This window comes from Melospiza georgiana, chromosome 3 (genome assembly GCF_028018845.1).
Source record: "Melospiza georgiana isolate bMelGeo1 chromosome 3, bMelGeo1.pri, whole genome shotgun sequence".
In the NCBI taxonomy this organism is placed as follows: domain Eukaryota; kingdom Metazoa; phylum Chordata; class Aves; order Passeriformes; family Passerellidae; genus Melospiza; species Melospiza georgiana.
In genome coordinates, this window is record NC_080432.1 from 29,710,660 (window position 1) to 29,735,524 (window position 24,865).

Below are 24,865 nucleotides of genomic sequence, written 5' to 3' on the forward strand. Positions count from 1 at the left end.
GCTGCCCCGCTTCTGGATGGGAGATTACGGAAGCCACTTGGTACTATCAAACCAGCCCAATATGGCACTGGTGCCACCTTGGCTCTGGGAACCATCCTGCGTATCGTGGATTCTAAGGAGCCAGCCGGCCACTCCCAGCCACAGGCCCCCAAACACAAACAACGGCCCATTTCCCTGGCAAACAAAACTCAGCTGCCCCGCTTCTGGATGGCAGTTTGCAGGAGCCACTTGGGACTATCAAACCAGCCCGAATTGGTATTGGTACCACCTTGGGTCTGGGAACCATCCTGCGTATCGTGGATTTTCAGGGGCCAGCCGGTCACTCCCAGCCATATGCCCCCAAACACAAACCTCGGCCCTTTTCTCTGGCAAACAAAACTCAACTGCCCCTCTTCTGGATGGCAATTTGCAGGAGGCACTGGGTACTCCAAAACCAGCCCGACTTGGCAGTGGTGCCACCTTGGGTCTGGGAACCATCCTGCGTATCGAGCATTTTAAGGAGCTAGCCGGCCATTCCCAGCCGTATGCCCCAAAAAAAACCACGGACCTTTCCTCTGGCAAAAAAAACTCAGCTGCCCCGCTTCTGGATGGCAGATTGCAGGAGCCACTTTGAACCATACAACCAGCCTTACTTGGCACTGGTGCCACCTTGGGTCTGGGAACCATCCTGCGTATCGTGGATTCTAAGCAGCCACCCAGCCACTCTGAGCCACAGGCCCCCAGACACAAACCTCGGCCCGTTTCCCTGGCAAACAAAAGTAAGCTGCCCCACTTCTGGATGGCAGATTGCAGGAGCCACTTGGTAGTATCAAACCAGCCCGACTTGACACTGGTGCCACCTTGGGTCTGGGAACCATGCTGCGTATCGTGGATTCTAATTAGCCAGCCGGCCACTCCCAGCCACAGGCCCCCAAACACAAACAACGGCGCTTTTCCCTGGAAAACAAAACTTGCCTGCCAACTTTTTGATGGCAGATTGCAGGAGCCACTTGGTACTATCAAACCAGCCCAACTTGGCACTGGTGCCACCATGGGTCTGGTCACCATCCTGCCTATCGTAGCTTTTCAGGAGCCAGCCGGTCACTCCCAGCCATAGGCCCCCAGACAAAAACCTCGGCCCGTTTCCCTGGCAAACAAAAGTAAGCTACCCCGCTTCTGGATGGCAGATTGCAGGAGCCACTTTGCACCATCAAACCAGACGGACTTGGCACTGGTGCCACCTTGGGTCTGGTCACCATCCTGCGTATCGTGGATTCAAAGGTGGCAGCCGGCCACTCCCAGCCACAGGATCCCAAACACAAGCAACGGCGCTTTTCCCTGGAAAACAAAACTCGCCTGCCAACTTTTTGATGGCAGATTGCAGGAGCCACTTGGTACTATCAAATCAGCCCAACTTTGCACTGGTGCCACCATGGGTCTGGTCACCATCCTGCCTATCGTAGCTTTTCAGGAGCCAGCCGGTCACTCCCAGCCATAGGGCCCCAGACAAAAACCTCGGCCCGTTTCCCTGGCAAACCAAAGTAAGCTGCCCCGCTTCTGGATGGCAGATTGCAGGACGCACTTGGTGCTATCAAACCAGCCCGACTTGGCCCTGGTGCCACCTTGGCTCTGGGAACCATGCTGCGTAACGTAGATTCTGAGAAGACAGGCGGCCACTCCCAGCCACAGGCCTCCAAACAAAATCAATGGTGCTTTACCCTGGCAAACAAAACTCGCCTGCCAACTTTGTGATGGCAGATTGCAGGAGCCACTTGGTACTATCAAACCAGCCCAACTTGGCACTGGTGCCAAGTTGGGTCTGGTCACCATCCTGCCTAACGTAGCTTTTCAGGAGCCAGCCGGTCACTCCCAGCCATGGGCGCCCAGAAAAAATTTTGGCCCGTTTCCCTGGCAAACAAAAGTAAGCTACCCCACTTCTGGATGGCAGATTGCAGGAGCCACTTTGCACCATCAACCCAGCCCAACTTGGCACTGGTGCCACCTCTGGTCGGGTCACCATCCTGCCTATCGTAGCTTTTCAAGAGCCAGCCGGTCAGTCCCAGACATATGCCCAGAGACACAAACCTCGGACAGTTTCCCTGGGAAACAAAAGTAAGCTACCCCGCTTCCGTATGGCAGATTGCAGGAGCCACTTTGCACCATCAAAGCAGCCCGACTTGGCACTGGTGCCACCTATGGTCTGGGAACCATCCTGCCTACCGTGGATTCTAAGGAGCCAGCTGGCCACTGCAGCCACATGCCGCCAAACACAAACAACGGCGCTTTTCCCTGGAAAACAAAACTCGCCTGCCAACTTTTTGATGGCAGATTGCAGGAGCCACTTGGTACTATCAAACCAGCCCATCTTTACGCTGGTGCCACCTTGGCTCTGGGAACCATGCTGCGTAACGTAGATTCTAAGACGCCAGGGGGCCACTCCCAGCCACAGGCCCCCAAACACAAACAACGGCGCTTTTCCCTGGAAAACAAAACTCGTCTGCCAACATTTTGATGGCAGATTGCAGGAGCCACTTGGTACTATCAAACCAGCCCGACTTGGCACTGGTGCCACCATGGGTCTGGTCACCATCCTGCCTATCGTAGCTTTTCAGGAGCCAGCCGGTCACTCCCAGCGATAGGGCCCCAGACAAAAACCTCGGCCCGTTTCCCTGGCAAACAAAAGTAAGCTGCCCCGCTTCTGGATGGCAGATTGCAGGAGCCACTTTGCACCATCAAACCAGCCCGACTTGGCACTGGTGCCACCTCTGGTCTGGGAACCATCCTGCGTATCGTGGATTCTAATTAGCCAGCCAGCCACTGCCAGCCACAGGCCCCCAAACACAAACAACGGCACTTTTCCCTGGAAAACAAAACTCGCCTGCCAACATTTGGATGGCAGATTGCAGGAGACACTTGGTACTATCAAACCAGCCCAACTTGGCACTGGTGCCACCATGGGTCTGGTCACCATCCTGCCTATCGTAGCTTTTCAGGAGCCAGCCGGTCACTCCCAGCCATAGGCCCCAAGACACAAACCTCGGCCTGTTTCCCTGGCAAACAAAATTAAGCTACCCCGCTTCTGGATGGCAGATTGCAGGAGCCCCTTGGTACTATCAAAGCAGCCCAACTTGGCACTGGTGCAACCCCTGGTCTGGGAACCATCCTGCGTATCGTGGATTCTAAGGAGCCAGCCGGCCACTCCCAGCCACAGGCCCCCAAAAACTAACAACGGCGCTTTTCGCCGGAAAACAAAACTCGCCTGCCAACATTTTGATGGCAGATTGCAGGAGCCACTTGGTACTATCAAACCAGCCCAACTTGGCACTGGTGCCACCATGGGTCTGGTCACCATCCTGCCTATCGTAGCTTTTCAGGAGCCAGCCGGTCACTCCCAGTCATAGGCCCCAAGACTCAAACCTCGGCCCGTTTCCCTGGCAAACAAAAGTAAGCTACCCCGCTTCTGGATGGCAGATTGCAGGACGCACTTGGTACTATCGAACCAGCCCAACTTGGCACTGGTGCCACCTCTGGCCTGGGAACCATCCTGCGTATCGTGGATTCTAAGGAGCCAGCCGGCCACTCCCAGCCACAGGCCCCCAAACACAAACAACGGCGCTTTTCCCTGGAAAACAAAACTCGCCTGCAAACTTTTTGATGGCAGATTGCAGGAGCCACTTGGTACTATCAAACCAGCCCGACTTGGCACTGGTGCCAACTTGGGTCTGGGAACCATGCTGTTTATCGTGGATTCTAAGGAGCCTGCCGGCCACTCCCAGCCACAGGCCCCCAAACACAAACAACGGCGCTTTTCCCTGGAAAACAAAACTCGCCTGCCAACTTTTTGATGGCAGATTGCAGGAGCCACTTGGTACTATCAAATCAGCCCAACTTGGCACTGGTGCCACCTTGGATCTGGGAACCATTCTGCCTATCGTGGATTTTCAGGGGCCAGCCGGCCACTCTCAGCCATAGGCCACCAAACACAAACCACGGCCCTTTACTCTGGTAAACAAAACTCAACTGCCCCTCTTCTGGATGGCAAATTGCAGAATGCACTTGGTACTAAAAAACCAGCCCGACTTGGCACTGGTGCCACCATGGGTCTGGTCAGCATCCTGCGTATCGTGCATTTTAAGGAGCCAACTGGCCACTCCCAGCCACAGGCCCCCAAACACAAACAACGGCGCTTTGCCCTGGAAAACAAAACTCAGCTGCCCAGCTACTGGATGGCAGATTGCAGGAACCACTTTGTACTATCAAACCAGCCCGACTTGGCACTGGTGCCACCTTGGCTCTGGGAACCATCCTGCGTATCGTGGATTCTAAGGAGCCAGCCGGCCACTCCCAGCCACAGGCCCCCCAACACAAACAACGGCGCTTTTCCCTGGAAAACAAAACTCGCCTGCCAACATTTTGATGGCAGATTGCAGGAGCCACTTGGTACTATCAAATCAGCCCAACTTGGCACTGGTGCCACCATGGGTCTGGTCACCATCCTGCCTATCGTAGCTTTTCAGGAGCCAGCCGGTCACTCCCAGCCATAGGGCCCCAGAGAAAACCTCGGCCCGTTTCCCTGGCAATCAAAAGTAAGCTGCCCCGCTTCTGGTTGGCAGATTGCAGGACGCACTTGGTACTATCAAACCAGCCCGACTTGGCACTGGTGCCACCTTGGCTCTGGGAACCATGCTGCGTAACGTAGATTCTAAGGCGCCTGGCGGCCACTCCCAGCCACAGGCCCCCAAACAAAATCAACGGCGCTTTTCCCTGGAAAACAAAACTCGCCTGCCAACTTTTTGATGGCAGATTGCAGGAGCCACTTGGTACTATCAAACCAGCCCAACTTGGCACTGGTGCCGCCTTGGCTCTGGGAACCATCCTGCCTATCGTGGATTTTCAGGGGCCAGCCAGCCACTCTCAGCCATATGCCCCCAAACAAAAACCACGGCCCTTTTCTCTGGCAAACAAAACTCAACTGCCCCTCTTCTGGATGGTAAATTGCAGGACGCACTTGGTACTACCAAACCAGCCCGACTTGGCACTGATGCCACCTTGGGTCTGGGAACCATCCTGCGTATCGAGCTTTTTAAGGAGCCAGCCGGCCACTCCCTTCCATATACCGCCAAAAACAAGCCACGGACTTTTTCTCTTGCAAACAAAAATCCACTGCCCTGCGACTGGATGGCAGATTGCAGGAGCCACTTTGCACCATCAAACCAGCCCGACTTGGCACTGGTGCCACCTTGGATCTGGGAACCATCCTGCCTATTGTGGATTTTCAGGGGCCAGCCGGCCACTCTCAGCCCTAGGCCCCCAAACAAAAACCACGGCCCTTTACTCGGGCAAACAAAACTCAGCTGCCCACCTTCTGGGTGAAAGATTGCAGGAGCCAATTCGTACCATCAAACCAGCCCGTCTTGGCACTGGTGCCACCTTGGCTCTGGGAACCATCCTGCGTATCGTGGATTCTAAGGAGCCAGCCGCTCACTCCCAGCCATAGGCCCCCAGACACAAAGCTCTGCCCGTTTCCCTGGCAAACAAAAGTAAGCTGCCCCGCTACTGGATGGCAGATTGCAGGAGCCACTTTGCACCATCAAACTAGCCCGACTTGGCACTGGTGCCACCCTGGCTCTGGGAACCATCTTGCCTATCGTGGATTTTAAGGAGCCAGCCGGCCTCTCTCAGCCATATGCCCCACAACACAAACCACGGCCCTTTTCTCCGGCAAACAAAACTCAACTGCCCCTCTTCTGGACGGCAAAATGCAGGACGCACTTGGTACTACAAAAACAGCCCGACTTGGCAGTGATGCCACCTTGGGTCTGGGAACCATCCTGCGTATCGAGCTTTTTAAGGAGCCAGCCGGCCACTCCCTGCCATATACCGCCAAAAACAAACCAGGGAACTTTTCTCCAGCAAACAAAAATCCGCTGCCCCGCGTCTGGATGGCAGATTGCAGGAGCCACTTTGCACCATCAAACCAGCTCGACTAGGCACTGGTGCCACCTTGGATCTGGGAACCATTCTGACTATCGTGGATTTTCAGGGGCCAGCCGGCCACTCTCAGCCATAGGCCACCAAACACAAACCACGGCCCTTTACTCTGGTAAACAAAACTCAACTGCCCCTCTTCTGGATGGCAAATTGCAGAATGCACTTGGTACTAAAAAACCAGCCCGACTTAGCACTGGTGCCACCATGGGCCTGGTCACCATCCTGCGTATCGTGCATTTTAAGGAGCCAGCTGGACACTCCCAGCCATATGACCCCAAACACATCCCACGGCCCTTTTCTCTGGCAAACAAAACTCAGCTGCCCAGCTTCTGGATGGCAGATTGCAGGAGCCACTTCGTACTAACAAACCAGCCCAACTTGGCACTGTTGCCACCTTGGCTCTGGGAACCATCCTGCCTATCGTGGATTCTAAGGAGCCAGCCGGCCACTCCCAGCCACAGGACCCCAAACACAAACAACGGCACTTTTCCCTGGAAAACCAAACTCGCCTGCCAACTTTTTGATGGCAGATTGCAGGAGCCACTTGGTACTATCAAACCAGCCCGACTTGGCACTGGTGCCACCATGGGTCTGGTAACCATCCTGCCTATCGTAGCTTTTCAGGAGCCAGCCAGTCACCCCCAGCCATAGGCCCCCAGAGAAATATTTCGGCCCGTTTCCCTGGCAAATAAAAGTAAGCTGCCCCGCTTCTGGATGGCAGATTGCAGGAGCCACTTTGCACCATCAAACCAGCCCAACTTGGCACTGGTGCCACCTCTGGCCTGGGAACCATCCTGCGTATCGTGGATTCTAAGCAGCCCCCTGGCCACTCCCAGCCACAGGCCCCCAAACACAAACAACGGCGCTTTTCCCTGGAAAACAAAACTCGCCTGCCAAATTTTTGATGGCAGATTGCAGGAGCCACTTGGCACTATCAAACCAGCCCGACTTGGCACTGGTGCCACCATGGGTCTGGTCACCATCCTGCCTATCGTAGCTTTTCAGGAGCCACCCTGTCATTCCCAGCCATAGACCCCCACACACAAACCACGGCCCGTTTCCCTGGCAAACAAAAGTAAGCTGCCCCGCTACCTGATGGCAGATTGCAGGAGCCACTTGGTGCTATCAAACCAGCCCGACTTGGCCCTGGTGCCACCTTGGCTCTGGGAACCATGCTGCGTAACGTAGATTCTGAGAAGACAGGCGGCCACTCCCAGCCACAGGCCTCCAAACAAAATCAATGGTGCTTTACCCTGGCAAACAAAACTCGCCTGCCAACTTTGTGATGGCAGATTGCAGGAGCCACTTGGTACTATCAAACCAGCCCAACTTGGCACTGGTGCCAAGTTGGGTCTGGTCACCATCCTGCCTAACGTAGCTTTTCAGGAGCCAGCCGGTCACTCCCAGCCATGGGCGCCCAGAAAAAATTTTGGCCCGTTTCCCTGGCAAACAAAAGTAAGCTACCCCACTTCTGGATGGCAGATTGCAGGAGCCACTTTGCACCATCAACCCAGCCCAACTTGGCACTGGTGCCACCTCTGGTCGGGTCACCATCCTGCCTATCGTAGCTTTTCAAGAGCCAGCCGGTCAGTCCCAGACATATGCCCAGAGACAAAAACCTCGGACAGTTTCCCTGGGAAACAAAAGTAAGCTACCCCGCTTCCGGATGGCAGATTGCAGGAGCCACTTTGCACCATCAAAGCAGCCCGACTTGGCACTGGTGCCACCTCTGGTCTGGGAACCATCCTGCCTATCGTGGATTCTAAGGAGCCAGCTGGCCACTGCAGCCACATGCCGCCAAACACAAACAACGGCGCTTTTCCCTGGAAAACAAAACTCGCCTGCCAACTTTTTGATGGCAGATTGCAGGAGCTACTTGGTACTATCAAACCAGCCCATCTTTGCGCTGGTGCCACCTTGGCTCTGGGAACCATGCTGCGTAACGTAGATTCTAAGACGCCAGGGGGCCACTCCCAGCCACAGGCCCCCAAACACAAACAACAGCGCTTTTCCCTGGAAAACAGAACTCGCCTGCCAACATTTTGATGGCAGATTTCAGGAGCCTCTTGGTATTATCAAATCAGCCCAACTTGGCAGTGGTACCACCATGGGTCTGGTCACCATCCTGCCTATCATAGCTTTTCAGGAGCCAGCCGGTCACTGCCAGCCATAGGCCCCCAGACACAAACCTCGGCCCGTTTCCCTGGCAAACAAAAGTAAGCTGCCCCGCTTCTGGATGGCAGATTGCAGGAGCCACTTTGCACCATCAAACTAGCCCGACTTGGCACTGGTGCCACCTCAGGTCTGGGAACCATGCTGCGTATCGTGGATTCTAATTAGCCAGCCGGCCACGCCCAGGCACAGGCCCCCAAACACAAACAACGGCGCTTTTCCCTGGAAAACAAAACTCGCCAGCCAATTTTTGATGGCAGATTGCAGGAGCCACTTGGTACTATCAAACCAGCCCGACTTGGCACTGGTGCCACCATGGGTCTGGTCACCATCCTGCCTATCGTACCTTTTCAGGAGCCAGCCGGTCACCCCCAGCCATAGGCCCCCAGACAAAATTCTCTGCCTGTTTCCCTGGCAAACAAAATTAAACTACCCCGCTTCTGGATGGCAGATTGCAGGAGCCACTTGGTACTATCAAACCAGCCCAACTTGGCACTGGTGCCGCCTTGGCTCTGGGAACCATCCTGCCTATCGTGGATTTTCAGGGGCCAGCCGGCCACTCCCAGCCATATGCCCCCAAACAAACCATGGCCCTTTTCACTGGCAAACAAAACTCAACTGCCCCTCTTCTGGATGGTAAATTGCAGGACGCACTTGGTACTACCAAACCAGCCCGACTTGGCACTGATGCCACCTTGGGTCTGGGAACCATCCTGCGTATCGAGCTTTTTAAGGAGCCAGCCGGCCACTCCCTGCCATATACCCCCAAAAACAAGCCACGGACCTTTTCTCTTGCAAACAAAAATCCACTGCCCCGCGTCTGGATGGCAGATTGCAGGAGCCACTTTGAACCATCAAACCAGCCCGACTTGGCACTGGTGCCACCTTGGATCTGGGAACCATCCTGCCTATTGTGGATTTTCAGGGGCCAGCCGGCCACTCTCAGCCATAGGCCCCCAAACACAAACCACGGCCTTTTACTCTGGCAAACAAAACTCAGCTGCCCACCTTCTGGGTGGAAGATTGCAGGAGCCAATTCGTACCATCAAACCAGCCCGACTTGGCACTGGTGCCACCTTGGCTCTGGGAACCATCCTGCGTATCGTGGATTCTAAGGAGCCAGCCGCTCACTCCCAGCCATAGGCCCCCAGACACAAAGCTCTGCCCGTTTCCCTGGCAAACAAAAGTAAGCTGCCCCGCTACTGGATGGCAGATTGCAGGAGCCACTTTGCACCATCAAACTAGCCCGACTTGGCACTGGTGCCACCATGGGTCTGGGAACCATGCTGCGTATTGTGGATTCTAAGGAGCCAGCCGGCCACTCCCAGCCACAGGCACCCAAACACAAACAACGGCGCTTTTCCCTGGAAAACAAAACTCGCCTGCCAACATTTTGATGGCAGATTGCAGGAGCCACTTGGTACTATCAAACCAGCCCGACTTGGCACTGGTGCCACCATGGGTCTGGTCACCATCCTGCCTATCGTAGCTTTTCAGGAGCCAGCCGGTCACTCCCAGCCATAGGCCCCCAAACACAAACCTCGGCCTGTTTCCCTGGCAAACAAAATTAAGCTACCCCGCTTCTGGATGGCAGATTGCAGGACGCACTTGGTACTATCAAAGCAGCCCAACTTGGCACTGGTGCAATCCCTGGTCTGGGAACCATCCTGCGTATCGTGGATTCTGAGGAGCCAGCCGGCCACTCCCAGCCACAGGCCCCCAAACACAAACAACGGCGCTTTTCCCTGGAAAACAAAACTCGTCTGCCAAATATTTGATGGCAGATTGCAGGAGCCACTTGGTACTATCAAACCAGCCCAGCTCGGCACTGGTGCCACCATGGGTCTGGTCACTTTCCTGCCTATCGTAGCTTTTCTGGACCTAGCCGGTCACTCCCAGCCATAGGCCCCCAGACACAAACCTCGGCCCGTTTCCCTGGCAAACAAAAGGAAGCTGCCCCGCTTCTGGATGGCAGATTGCAGGAACCACTTGGTACTATCAAACCAGCCCGACTTGGCACTGGTGCCACCTTGGGTCTGGGAACCATGCTGCGTATCGTGGATTCTAAGGATCCAGCCGGCCACTGCCAGCCACAGGCCCCCAAACACAAACAACGGCGCTTTTCCCTGGAAAACAAAACTCGCCAGCCAACATTTTGATGGCAGATTGCAGGAGCCTCTTGGTACTATCAAACCAGCCCAACTTGGCACTGGTGCCACCATGGGTCTGGTAACCATCCTGCCTATCGTAGCTTTTCAGGAGCCAGACGGTCACTCCCAGCCATAGGCCCCGAGACACAAACCTCGGCCCGTTTCCCTGGCAAACAAAAGTAAGCTGCCCCGCTTCTGGATGGCAGATTGCAGGAGCCACTTGGTAGCATCAAACAGGCCCGACTTGGCACTGGTGCCACCTCTGGTCTGGGAACCATCCTGCGTATCGTGGATTCTAATTAGCCAGCCGGCCACTCCCAGCCACACGCCCCCAAACACAAACAACGGCGCTTTTCCCTGGAAAACAAAACTCGCCTGCCAACTTTTTGATGGCAGATTGCAGGAGCCACTTGGTACTATCAAACCAGCCCAACTTGGCACTGCTGCCACCATGGGTCTGGTCACCATCCTGCCTATCGTAGCTTTTCACGAGCCAGCCCGTCACTCCCAGCCATAGGCCCCCAGACACAAAGCTCGGCCCGTTTCCCTGGCAAACAAAAGTAAGCTGCCCCGCTTCAGGATGGCAGATTGCAGGAGCCACTTTGCACCATCAAACCAGCCCAACTTGGCACTGGTGCCACCTTGGGTCTGGGAACCATGCTGCCTAGCGTGGATTCTAAGGAGCCAGCCGGCCACTCCCAGCCACAGGCCCCCAAACACAAACAACGGCGCTTTTCCCTGGAAAACAAAACTCGTCTGCCAACTATTTTATGGCAGATTGCAGGAGCCACTTGTTGCTATCAAATCAGCCCAACTTGGCACTGGTGCCACCATGGGTCTGGTCACCATCCTGCCTATCGTAGCTTTTCAGGAGCCAGCCGGTCACTCACAGCCATAGGCCCCCAGACACAAACCTCGGCCCGTTTCCCTGGCAAACAAAAGTAAGCTGCCCCGCTTCTGGATGGCAGATTGCAGGAGCCACTTGGTACCATCAAACAGGCCCGACTTGGCACTGGTGCCACCTCTGGTCTGGGAACCATCCTGTGTATCGTGGATTCTAATTAGCCAGCCGGCCACTCCCAGCCACAGGCCCCCAAACACAAACAACGGCGCTTTTCCCTGGAAAACAAAACTCGCCTGCCAACTTTTTGATGGCAGATTGCAGGAGCCACTTGGTACTATCAAATCAGCCCAACTTGGCACTGGTGCCACCATGGGTCTGGTCACCATCCTGCCTATCGTAGCTTTTCAGGAGCCAGACGGTCACTCCCAGCCATAGGCCCCCAGACACAAACCTCGGCCCGTTTCCCTGACAAACAAAATAAGCTACCCCGCTTCTGGATGGCAGATTGCAGGAGCCACTTTGTACCATCAAACCAGCCTGACTTGGCACTGGTGCCACCTCTGGTCTGGGAACAATCCTGCGTATCGTGGATTCTAATTAGCCAGCCGGCCACTCCCAGCCACAGGCCCCCAAACACAAACAACGGCGCTTTTCCCTGGAAAACAAAACTCGCCTGCCAACATTTTGATGGCAGATTGCAGGAGCCACTTGGTACTATCAAACCAGCCCAACTTGGCACTGGTGCCACCATGGGTCTGGTCACCATCCTGCCTATCGTAGCTTTTCAGGAGCCAGCCGGTCACTCCCAGCCATAAGCCCCCAGACACAAATCTCGGCCCGTTTCCCTGGCAAACAAAAGTAAGCTGCCCCGCTTCTGGATGGCAGATTGCAGGAACCACTTGGTACTATCAAACCAGCCCAACTTGGCACTGGTGCCACCTTGGGCCTGGGAACCATGCTGCGTATCGTGGATTCTAAGGAGCCAGCCGGCCACTCCCAGCCACAGGCCCCCAAACACAAACAACGACGCTTTTCCCTGGAAAACAAAACTCGCCTGCCAACTTTTTGATGGCAGATTGCAGGAGCCACTTGGTACTATCAAATCAGCCCAACTTGGCACTGGTGCCACCATGGGTCTGGTCACCATCCTGCCTATCGTAGCTTTTCAGGAGCCAGACGGTCACTCCCAGCCATAGGCCCCCAGACACAAACCTCGGCCCGTTTCCCTGGCAAAAAAAAGTAAGCTGCCCCGCTTCTGGATGGCAGATTGCAGGAACCACTTGGTACTATCAAACCAGCCCGACTTGGCTATGGTGCCACCTCTGGTCTGGGAACCATCCTGCGTATCGTGGATTCTAATTAGCCAGCCGGCCACTCCCAGCCACAGGCCCCCAAACACAAACAACGGCGCTTTTCCCTGGAAAACAAAACTCGCCTGGCAACTTTTTGATGGCAGATTGCAGGAGCCACTTGGTACTATCAAACCAGCCCAACTTGGCACTGGTGCCACCATGGGTCTGGTCACCATCCTGCCTATCGTAGCTTTTCAGGAGTCAGCCGGTCACTCCCAGCCATAGGCCCCCAGACACAAAGCTCGGCCCGTTTCCCTGGCAAACAAAAGTAAGCTACCCCGCTTCTGGATGGCAGATTACTGGAACCACGTGGAACTATCAAACCAGCCCGACTTGGCACTGGTGCCACCTTGGGTCTGGGAACCATGCTGCGTATTGTGGATTCTAAGGAGCCAGCCGGCCACTCCCAGCCACAGGCCCCCAAACACAAACAACGGCGCTTTTCCCTGGAAAACAAAACTCGTCTGCCAACTTTTTGATGCCTGATTGCAGGAGCCTCTTAGTACTATCAAACCAGCCCGACTTGGCACTGGTGCCACCATGGGTCTGGTCACCATCCTGCCTATCGTAGCTTTTCTGGACCTAGCCGGTCACTCCCACCCATAGGCCCCCAGACACAAACCTCGGCCCGTTTCCCTGGCAAACAAAAGTAAGCTGCCCCGCTTCTGGATGGCAGATTGCAGGAACCACTTGGTACTATCAAACCAGCCCGACTTGGCACTGGTGCCACCTTGGGTCTGGGAACCATGCTGCGTATCGTGGATTCTAAGGAGCCAGCCGGCCACTCCCAGCCACAGGCCCCCAAACACAAACAACGGCGCTTTTCCCTGGAAAACAAAACTCGCCTGCCAACATTTTGATGGCAGATTGCAGGAGCCACTTGGTACTATCAAATCAGCCCAACTTGGCACTGGTGCCACCATGGGTCTGGTCACCATCCTGCCTATCGTAGCTTTTCAGGAGCCAGCCGGTCACTCCCAGCCATAGGCCCCCAGACACAAACCTCGGCCCGTTTCCCTGGCAAACAAAATAAGCTACCCCACTTCTGGATGGCAGATTGCAGGAGCCACTTGGTACCATCAAACAGGCCCGACTTGGCACTGGTGCCACCTCTGGTCTGGGAACCATCCTGCGTATCGTGGATTCTAATTAGCCAGCCGGCCACTCCCAGCCACAGGCCCCCAAAAAGAAACAATGGCGCTTTTCCCTGGAAAACGAAACTCGCCTGCCAACTTTTTGATGGCAGATTGCAGGAGCCACTTGGTACTATCAAACCAGCCCAACTTGGCACTGGTGCCACCATGGGTCTGGTCACCATCCTGCCTATCGTAGCTTTTCAGGAGCCAGCCGGTCACTCCCAGCCATAGGCCCCCAGACACAAACCTCGGCCCGTTTCCCTAGCAAACCAAAGTAAGCTGCCCCGCTTCTGGATGGCAGATTGCAGGAGCCACTTTGCACCATCAAACCAGCCCAACTTGGCACAGGTGCCACCTTGGGCCTGAGAACCATCCTGCGTATCGTGGATTCTAATTAGCCAGCCGGCCACTCCCAGCCACAGGCCCCCAAACACAAACAATGGCGCTTTTCCCTGGAAAACAAAACTCGCCTGCCAACTTTTTGATGGCAGATTGCAGGAGCCACTTGGTACTATCAAATCAGCCCAACTTGGCACTGGTGCCACCATGGGTCTGGTCACCATCCTGCCTATCGTAGCTTTTCAGGAGCCAGCCGGTCACTCCCAGCCATAGGCCCCCAGACACAAACCTCGGCCCGTTTCCTTGGCAAACAAAAGTAAACTGCCCTGCTTCTGGATGGCAGATTGCAGGAACCACTTGGTACTATCAAACCAGCCCGACTTGGCACTGGTTCCACCTCTGGTCTGGGAACCATCCTGCGTATCGTGGATTCTAAGGAGCCAGCCGGCCACTCCCAGCCACAGGCCCCCAAACACAAACAACGGCGCTTTTCCCTGGAAAACAAAACTCGCCTGCCAACTTTTTGATGGCAGATTGCAGGAGCCACTTGGTACTATCAAACCAGCCCAACTTGGCACTGGTGCCACCATGGGTCTGGTCACCATCCTGCCTATCATAGCTTTTCAGGAGCCAGCCGGTCACTCCCAGCCATAGGCCCCGAGACACAAACCTCGGCCCGTTTCCCTGGCAAACAAAAGTAAGCTGCCCCGCTTCTGGATGGCAGATTGCAGGAGCCACTTGGTACTATCAAACCAGCCCGACTTGGCACTGGTGCCACCTCTGGTCTGGGAACCATCCTGCGTATCGTGGATTCTAATTAGCCAGCCGGCCATTCCCAGCCACAGGCCCCCAAACACAAAAACCCGACATTTTCTCTTGCAAACAAAAATCCGCTGCCCCGCGTCTGGATGGCAGATTGCAGGAGCCACTTTGCACCATCAAACCAACCCGACTTGGCACTGGTGCCACCTTGGATCTGGGAACCATTCTGCCTATCGTGGATTTTCAGGGGCCAGCCGGCCACTCTCAGCCATAGGCCCCCAAACACAAACCACGGACCATTACTCTGGTAAACAAAACTCAACTGCCCCTCTTCGGGATGGCAGATTGCAGGAGACACTTTGTACTATCAAACCAGCCCGACTTGGCACTGGTGCCACCTTGGGTCTGGTCACCATCCTGCGTATCGTGGATTCAAAGGATCCAGCCGGCCACTCCCAGCCACAGGCCCCCAAACACGAACAACGCCGCTTTTCCCCGGAAAACAAAACTCGCCTGCCAACTTTTTGATGGCAGAGTGCAGGAGCCACTTGGTACTATCAAATCAGCCCAACTTGGCACTGGTGCCACCATGGGTCTGGTCACCATCCTGCCTATCGTAGCTTTTCAGGACCTAGCCGGTCACTCCCAGCCATAGGCCATTCCCAGCCACAGGCCCCCAAACACAAAAAACCGACATTTTCTCTTGCAAACAAAAATCCGCTGCCCCGCTTCTGGATGGCAGATTGCAGGAGCCACTTTGCACCATCAAACCAGCCCGACTTGGCACTGGTGCCACCTTGGATCTGGGAACCATTCTGCCTATCGTGGATTTTCAGGGGCCAGCCGGCCACTCTCAGCCATAGGCCCCCAAACACAAACCACGGACCATTACTCTGGTAAACAAAACTCAACTGCCCCTCTTCGGGATGGCAGATTGCAGGAGCCACTTCGTACTATCAAATCAGCCCGACTTGGCACTGGTGCCACCTTGGCTCTGGGAACCATCCTGCGTAATGTGGATTGTCAGGAGCCAGCCGACCACTCTCGGCCACAGACCCCAATCAAAAACAACGGCCCGTTTCACAGGCGAAAAAAACTCAGCTGCCCCGCTTCTGGATGGCAGATTGCAGGACGCACTTGGTACTATCAAATCAGCCTAACTTGGCACTGGTGCCACCTCTGGTATGGGAACCATCCCTCGTAACTTGGATTCTAAGGAGCCAGCTGGCCACTCCCAGCCACAGGCCCCCAGACACAAACCTCGGCCCGTTTCCCTGGCAAACAAAAGTAAGCTGCCCCGCTTCTGGATGGCAGATTGCAGGAGCCACTTGGTACCATCAAACAGGCCCGACTTGGCACTGGTGCCACCTCTGGTCTGGGAACCATCCTGTGTATCGTGGATTCTAATTAGCCAGCCGGCCACTCCCAGCCACAGGCCCCCAAACACAAACAACGGCGCTTTTCCCTGGAAAACAAAACTCGCCTGCCAAATTTTTGATGCCAGATTGCAGGAGCCACTTGGTACTATCAAACCAGCCCAACTTGGCACTGGTGCCACCATGGGTCGGGTCACCATCCTGCCTATCGTAGCTTTTCAGGAGCCAGCCGGTCACTCTCAGCCAGAGGACCCCAGACACAAACCTCGGCCCGTTTCCCTGGCAAACAAAAGTAAGCTGCCCCGCTTCTGGATGGCAGATTGCAGGAGACACTTTGTACTATCAAACCAGCCCGACTTGGCACTGGTCCCACCTTGGGTCTGGGAACCATCCTGCGTATCGTGGATTCAAAGGATCCAGCCGGCCACTCCCAGCCAGCGGCCCCCAAACACGAACAACGGCGCTTTTCCCCGGAAAACAAAACTCGCCTGCCAACTTTTTGATGGCAGAGTGCAGGAGCCACTTGGTACTATCAAATCAGCCCAACTTGGCACTGGTGCCACCATGGGTCTGGTCACCATCCTGCCTATCGTAGCTTTTCAGGACCTAGCCGGTCACTCCCAGCCATAGGCCCCCAGACACAAAGCTCGGCCCGTTTCCCTGGCAAACAAAAGTAAGCTGCCCCGCTTCTGGATGGCAGATTGCAGGAGCCACTTGGTACTATCAAATCAGCCCAACTTGGCACAGGTGCCACCATGGGTCTGGTCACCATCCTGCCTATCGTAGCTTTTCAGGAGCCAGCTGGCCACTCACAGCCATAGGCCCCAAGATACAAACCTAGGCCCGTTCCCCTGGCAAACAAAAGTAAGCTGCCCCGCTTCTGGAGGGCAGTTTGCAGTAGCTATTTTGTACTATCAAACCAGCCCGACTTGGCACTGGCGCCACCTCTGGTCTGGGAACCATGCTGCCTATCGTTGATTTTCAGGGGCCAGGCGGCCACTCTCAGCCATATTCCCCCAAACACAAACCACGGCCCTTTTCTCTGGCAAAGAAAACTCAACTGCCCCTCTTCTGGATGGCAAATTGCAGGACGCACTTGGTACTACAAAACCAGCCCGACTTGGCACTGGTGCCACCTTGGATCTGGTCACCATCCTGCGTATGGTGCATTTTAAGGAGCCAGCTGGCCACTCCAAGCCATATGCCCCAAAACACAACCCACGGCCCTTTTCTCTGGCAAACAAAACTCAGCTGCCCAGCTTCTGGATGGCAGATTGCAGGAGCCACTTCGTACTATCAAATCAGCCCGACTTGGCACTGGTGCCACCTTGGCTCTGGGAACCATCCTGCGTAATGTGGATTTTCAGGAGCCAGCCGACCACTCTCGGCCACAGACCCCAATCAAATACAACGGCCCGTTTCACAGGCGAAAAAAACTCAGCTGCCCCGCTTCTGGATGGCAGATTGCAGGACGCCCTTGGTACTATCAAATCAGCCTAACTTGGCTCTGGTGCCACCTCTGGTATCGGAACCATCCCTCGTAACGTAGATTATAAGGAGCCAGCTGGCCACTCCCAGCCACAGGCCCCCAAACACAAACAACGGCGCTTTTCCCTGGAAAACAAAACTCGCCTGCCAACATTTTGATGGCAGATTTCAGGAGCCACTTGGTACTATCAAACCAGCCCGACTTGGCACTGGTGCCACCATGGGTCTGGTCACCATCCTGCCTATCGTAGCTTTTCAGGAGCCAGCCGGTCACTCCCAGCCATAGGCCCCCAGACACAAAGCTCGGCTCGTTTCCCTGGCAAACAAAAGTAAGCTGCCCCGCTTCTGGATGGCAGATTGCAGGAACCACGTGGAACTATCAAACCAGCCCGACTTGGCTCTGGTGCAACCTTGGGTCTGGGAACCATGCTGCGTATTGTGGATTCTAAGGAGCCAGCCGGCCACTCCCAGCCACAGGCCGCCAAACACAAACAACGGCGCTTTTCCCTGGAAAACAAAACTCGTCTGCCAAATATTTGATGGCAGATTACAGGATCCACTTGGTACTATCAAACCAGCCCAGCTTGGCACTGGTGCCACCATGGGTCTGGTCACTTTCCTGCCTATCGTAGCTTTTCTGGACCTAGGCGGTCACTCCCACCCATAGGCCCCCAGACACAAACCTCGGCCCGTTTCCCTGGCAAACAAAAGTAAGCTGCCCCGCTTCTGCATGGCAGATTGCAGGAACCACTTGGTACTATCAAACCAGCCCGACTTGGCACTGGTGCCACCTTGGGTCTGGGAACCATGCTGCGTATCGTGGATTCTAATTAGCCAGCCGGCCACTCCCAGCCACACGCCCCCAAACACAAACAACGGCGCTTTTCCCTGGAAAACAAAACTCGCCTGCCAACTTTTTGATGGCAGATTGCAGGAGCCACTTGGTACTATCAAATCAGGCCAACTTGGCACTGGTGCCACCATGGGTCTGGTCACCATCCTGCCTATCGTAGCTTTTCAGGAGCCAGCCGGTCACTCCCAGCCATAGGCCCCCAGACACAAACCTCGGCCCGTTTCCCTGGCAAACAAAAGTAAGCTGCCCCGCTTCTGGATGGCAGATTGCAGGAGCCACTTGGTAGCATCAAACAGGCCCGACTTGGCACTGGTGCCACCTCTGGTCTGGGAACCATCCTGCGTATCGTGGATTCTAATTAGCCAGCCGGCCACTCCCAGCCACACGCCCCCAAACACAAACAACGGCGCTTTCCCCTGGAAAACAAAACTCGCCTGCCAACTTTTTGATGGCAGATTGCAGGAGCCACTTGGTACTATCAAACCAGCCCAACTTGGCACTGGTGCCACCATGGCTCTGGTCACCATCCTGCCTATCGTAGCTTTTCAGGAGCCAGCCGGTCACTCCCAGCCATAGGCCCCCAGACACAAACCTCGGCCCGTTTCCCTGGCAAACAAAAGTAAGCTGCCCCGCCTCTGGATGGCAGATTGCAGGAACCACTTGGTACTATCAAACCAGCCCAACTTGGCACTGGTGCCACCTTGGGCCTGAGAACCATCCTGCGTATCGTGGATTCTAATTAGCCAGCCGGCCACTCCCAGCCACAGGCCCCCAAACACAAACAACGGCGCTTTTCCCTGGAAAACAAAACTCGCCTGCCAACTTTTTGATGGAAGATTGCAGGAGCCACTTGGTACTATCAAACCAGCCCGACTTGGCACTGGTGCCACCATGGGTCTGGTAACCATCCTGCCTATCGTAGCTTTTCAGGAGCCAGCCGGTCACTCCCAGCCATAGGCCCCCAGACACAAATCTCGGCCCGTTTCCCTGGCAAACAAAAGTAAGCTGCCCCGCTTCTGGATGGCAGATTGCAGGAACCACTTGGTACTATCAAACCAGCCCAACTTGGCACTGGTGCCACCTTGGGCCTGGGAACCATCCTGCGTATCGTGGATTCTAAGGAGCCAGCCGGCCACTCCCAGCCACAGGCCCCCAAACACAAACAACGGCGCTTTTCCCTGGAAAACAAAACTCGCCTGCCAACATTTTGATGGCAGATTGCAGGAGCCACTTGGTACTATCAAATCAGGCCAACTTGGCACTGGTGCCACCATGGGTCTGGTCACCATCCTGCCTATCGTAGCTTTTCAGGAGCCAGACGGTCACTCCCAGCCATAGGCCCCCAGACACAAACCTCGGCCCGTTTCCCTGGCAAACAAAAGTAAGCTGCCCCGCTTCTGGATGGCAGATTGCAGGAACCACTTGGTACTATCAAACCAGCCCGACTTGGCACTGGTGCCACCTTGGGTCTGGTCACCATCCTGCGTATCGTGGATTCAAAGGATCCAGCCGGCCACTCCCAGCCACAGGCCCCCAAACACAAACAACGGCGCTTTTCCCTGGAAAACAAAACTCGCCTGCCAACTTTTTGATGGCAGATTGCAGGAGCCACTTGGTACTATCAAACCAGCCCAACTTGGCACTGGTGCCACCATGGGTCTGGTCACCATCCTGCCTATCGTAGCTTTTCAGGAGTCAGCCGGTCACTCCCAGCCATAGGCCCCCAGACACAAACCTCGGCCCGTTTCCCTGGCAAACAAAAGTATGCTACCGCGCTTCTGGATGGCAGATTACTGGAACCACGTGGAACTATCAAACCAGCTCGACTTGGCTATGGTGCCACCTCTGGTCTGGGAACCATCCTGCGTATCGTGGATTCTAATTAGCCAGCCGGCCATTCCCAGCCACAGGCCCCCAAACACAAAAAACCGACATTTTCTCTTGAAACAAAAATCCGCTGCCCCGCGTCTGGATGGCAGATTGCAGGAGCCACTTTGCACCATCAAACCACTCCGACTTGGCACTGGTGCCACCTTGGATCTGGGAACCATTCTGCCTATCGTGGATTTTCAGGGGCCAGCCGGCCACTCTCAGCCATAGGCCCCCAAACACAAACCACGGACCATTACTCTGGTAAACAAAACTCAACTGCCCCTCTTCGGGATGGCAGATTGCAGGAGCCACTTCGTACTATCAAATCAGCCCGACTTGGCACTGGTGCCACCTTGGCTCTGGGAACCATCCTGCGTAATGTGGATTGTCAGGAGCCAGCCGACCACTCTCGGCCACAGCCCCGAATCAAAAACAACGGCCCGTTTCACAGGCGAAAAAAACTCAGCTGCCCCGCTTCTGGATGGCAGATTGCAGGACGCACTTGGTACTATCAAATCAGCCTAACTTGGCACTGGTGCCACCTCTGGTATGGGAACCATCCCTCGTAACGTGGATTCTAAGGAGCCAGCTGGCCACTCCCAGCCACAGGCCCCCAAACACAAACAACGGCGCTTTTCCCTGGAAAACAAAACTCGCCTGCCAACATTTTGATGGCAGATTTCAGGAGCCACTTGGTACTATCAAACCAGCCCAACTTGGCACTGCTGCCACCATGGGTCTGGTCACCATCCTGCCTATCGTAGCTTTTCAGGAGCCAGCCGGTCACTCCCAGCCATAGGCCCCGAGACACAAACCTCGGCCCGTTTCCCTGGCAAACAAAAGTAAGCTGCCCCGCTTCTGGATGGCAGATTGCAGGAGCTATTTAGTACTATCAAACCAGCCCGACTTGGCACTGGTGCCACCATGGGTCTGGTCACCATCCTGCCTATCGTAGCTTTTCAGGAGCCAGCCGGTCACTCCCAGCCATAGGCCCCAAGACACAAACCTCGGCCCGTTTCACTGGCAAACAAAAGTAAGCTGCCCCGCTTCTGGATGGCAGATTGCAGGAGCCACTTGGTACTATCAAACCAGCCCGACTTGGCACTGGTGCCACCTTGGGTCTGGGAACCATGCTGCGTATCGTGGATTCTAAGGAGCCAGCCGGCCACTCCCAGCCACAGGCCCCCAAACACAAACAACGGCGCTTTAACTCTGGAAAACAAAACTCGCCTGCCAAATTTTTGATGGCCGATTGCAGGAGCCACTTGGTACTATCAAATCAGCCCAACTTGGCACTGGTGCCACCATGGGTCTGGTCACCATCCTGCCTATCGTAGCTTTTCAGGAGCCAGCCGATCACTCCCAGCCATAGGCCTCCAGACAAAAACCTCGGCCTGATTCCCTGGCAAACAAAAGTAAGCTGCCCCGCTTCTGGATGGCAGATTGCAGGAGCCACTTTGCACCATCAAACTAGCCCGACTTGGCACTGCTGCCTCCTCTGGTCTGAAAACCATCCTGCGTATCGTGGATTCTAAGGAGCCAGCCGGCCACTCCCAGCCACAGGATCCCAAACACAAACAACGGCACTTTTGGCTGGAAAACAAAACTCGCCTGCCAAATTTTTGATGCCAGATTGCAGGAGCCACTTGGTACTATCAAACCAGCCCAACTTGGCACTGGTGCCACCATGGGTCTGGTCACCATCCTGCCTATCGTAGCTTTTCAGGAGCCAGCCGGTCACTCTCAGCCAGAGGACCCCAGACACAAACCTCGGCCCGTTTCCCTGGCAAACAAAAGTAAGCTGCCCCGCTTCTGGATGGCAGATTGCAGGAGACACTTTGTACTATCAAACCAGCCCGACTTGGCACTGGTGCCACCTTGGGTCTGGGAACCAGGCTGCGTATCGTGGATTCTAATTAGCCAGCCGGCCACTCCCAGCCACAGGCCCCCAAACACGAACAACGCCGTTTTTCCCTGGCAAACAAAACTCGCCTTCACACTTTTTGATGGCAGAGTGCAGGAGCCACTTGGTACTATCAAATCAGCCCAACTTGGCACTGGTGCCACCATGGGTCTGGTCACCATCCTGCCTATCGTAGCTTTTCAGGACCTAGCCGGTCACTCCCAGCCATAGGCCCCCAGACAAAAAGCTCGGCCCGTTTCCCTGGCAAACAAAAGTAAGCTGCCCCGCTTCTGGATGGCAGATTGCAGGAGCCACTTGGTAGCATCAAACAGGCCCGACTTGGCACTGGTGCCACCTCTGGTCTGGGAACCATCCTGCGTATCGTGGATTCTAATTATCCAGCCGGCCACTCCCAGCCACAGGCCCCCAAACACAAACAACGGCGCTTTTCCCTGGAAAACAAAACTCGCCTGCCAACTTTTTGATGGCAGATTGCAGGAGCCACTTGGTACTATCAAACCAGCCCAACTTGGCACTGGTGCCACCATGGGTCTGGTAACCATCCTGCCTATCGTAGCTTTTCAGGAGCCAGCCGGTCACTCCCAGCCATAGGCCCCCAGACACAAATCTCGGCCCGTTTCCCTGGCAAACAAAAGTAAGCTGCCCCGCTTCTGGATGGCAGATTGCAGGAACCACTTGGTACTATCAAACCAGCCCAACTTGGCACTGGTGCCACCTTGGGCCTGGGAACCATGCTGCGTATCGTGGATTCTAAGGAGCCAGCCGGCCACTCCCAGCCACAGGCCCCCAAACACAAACAACGGCGCTTTTCCCTGGAAAACAAAACTCGTCTGCCAATATTTTGATGGCAGATTGCAGGAGCCACTTGGTACTATCAAATCAGGCCAACTTGGCACTGGTGCCACCATGGGTCTGGTCACCATCCTGCCTATCGTAGCTTTTCAGGAGCCAGACGGTCACTCCCAGCCATAGGCCCCCAGACACAAACCTCGGCCCGTTTCACTGGCAAACAAAAGTAAGCTGCCCCGCTTCTGGATGGCAGATTGCAGGAACCACTTGGTACTATCAAACCAGCCCGACTTGGCACTGGTGCCACCTTGGGTCTGGTCACCATCCTGCGTATCGTGGATTCAAAGGATCCAGCCGGCCACTCCGAGCCACAGGTCCCAAACACAAACAACGGCGCTTTTCCCTGGAAAACAAAACTCGCCTGCCAACTTTTTGATGGCAGATTGCAGGAGCCACTTGGTACTATCAAACCAGCCCAACTTGGCACTGGTGCCACCATGGGTCTGGTCACCATCCTGCCTATCGTAGCTTTTCAGGAGTCAGCCGGTCACTCCCAGCCATAGGCCCCCAGACACAAAGCTCGGCCCGTTTCCCTGGCAAACAAAAGTAAGCTACCGCGCTTCTGGATGGCAGATTACTGGAACCACGTGGAACTATCAAACCAGCCCGACTTGGCTATGGTGCCACCTCTGGTCTGGGAACCATCCTGCGTATCGTGGATTCTAATTAACCAGCCGGCCACTCCCAGCCACAGGCCCCCAAACACAAACAACGGCGCTTTTCCCTGGAAAACAAAACTCGCCTGCCAACTTTTTGATGGCAGATTGCAGGAGCCACTTGGTACTATCAAACCAGCCCAACTTGGCACTGGTGCCACCATGGCTCTGGTCACCATCCTGCCTATCGTAGCTTTTCAGGAGCCAGCCGGTCACTCCCAGCCATAGGCCCCCAGACACAAACCTCGGCCCGTTTCCCTGGCAAACAAAAGTAAGCTGCCCCGATTCTGGATGGCAGATTGCAGGAGCCACTTTGCACCATCAAACCAGCCCAACTTGGCACTGGTGCCACCTTGGGCCTGAGAACCATCCTGCGTATCGTGGATTCTAATTAGCCAGCCGGCCACTCCCAGCCACAGGCCCCCAAACACAAACAACGGCGCTTTTCCCTGGAAAACAAAACTCGCCTGCCAACATTTTGATGGCAGATTGCAGGAGCCACTTGGTACTATCAAATCAGCCCAACTTGGCACTGGTACCACCATGGGTCGGGTCACCATCCTGCCTATCGTAGCTTTTCAGGAGCCAGCCGGTCACTCCCTGCCATAGGCCCCCAGACACAAACCTCGGCCCGTTTCCTTGGCAAACAAAAGTAAACTGCCCAGCTTCTGGATGGCAGATTGCAGGAACCACTTGGTACTATCAAACCAGCCCGACTTGGCACTGGTTCCACCTCTGGTCTGGGAACCATCCTGCGTATCGTGGATTCTAAGGAGCCAGCTGGCCACTCCCAGCCACAGGCCCCCAAACACAAACAACGGCGCTTTTCCCTGGAAAACAAAACTCGCCTGCCAACATTTTGATGCCAGATTGCAGGAGCCACTTGGTACTATCAAACCAGCCCAACTTGGCACTGCTGCCACCATGGGTCTGGTCACCATCCTGCCTATCGTAGCTTTTCAGGAGCCAGCCGGTCACTCCCAGCCATAGGCCCCGAGACACAAACCTCGGCCCGTTTCCCTGGCAAACAAAAGTAAGCTGCCCCGCTTCTGGATGGCAGATTGCAGGAACCACTTGGTACTATAAAACCACCCCAACTTGGCACTGGTGCCACCTTGGGTC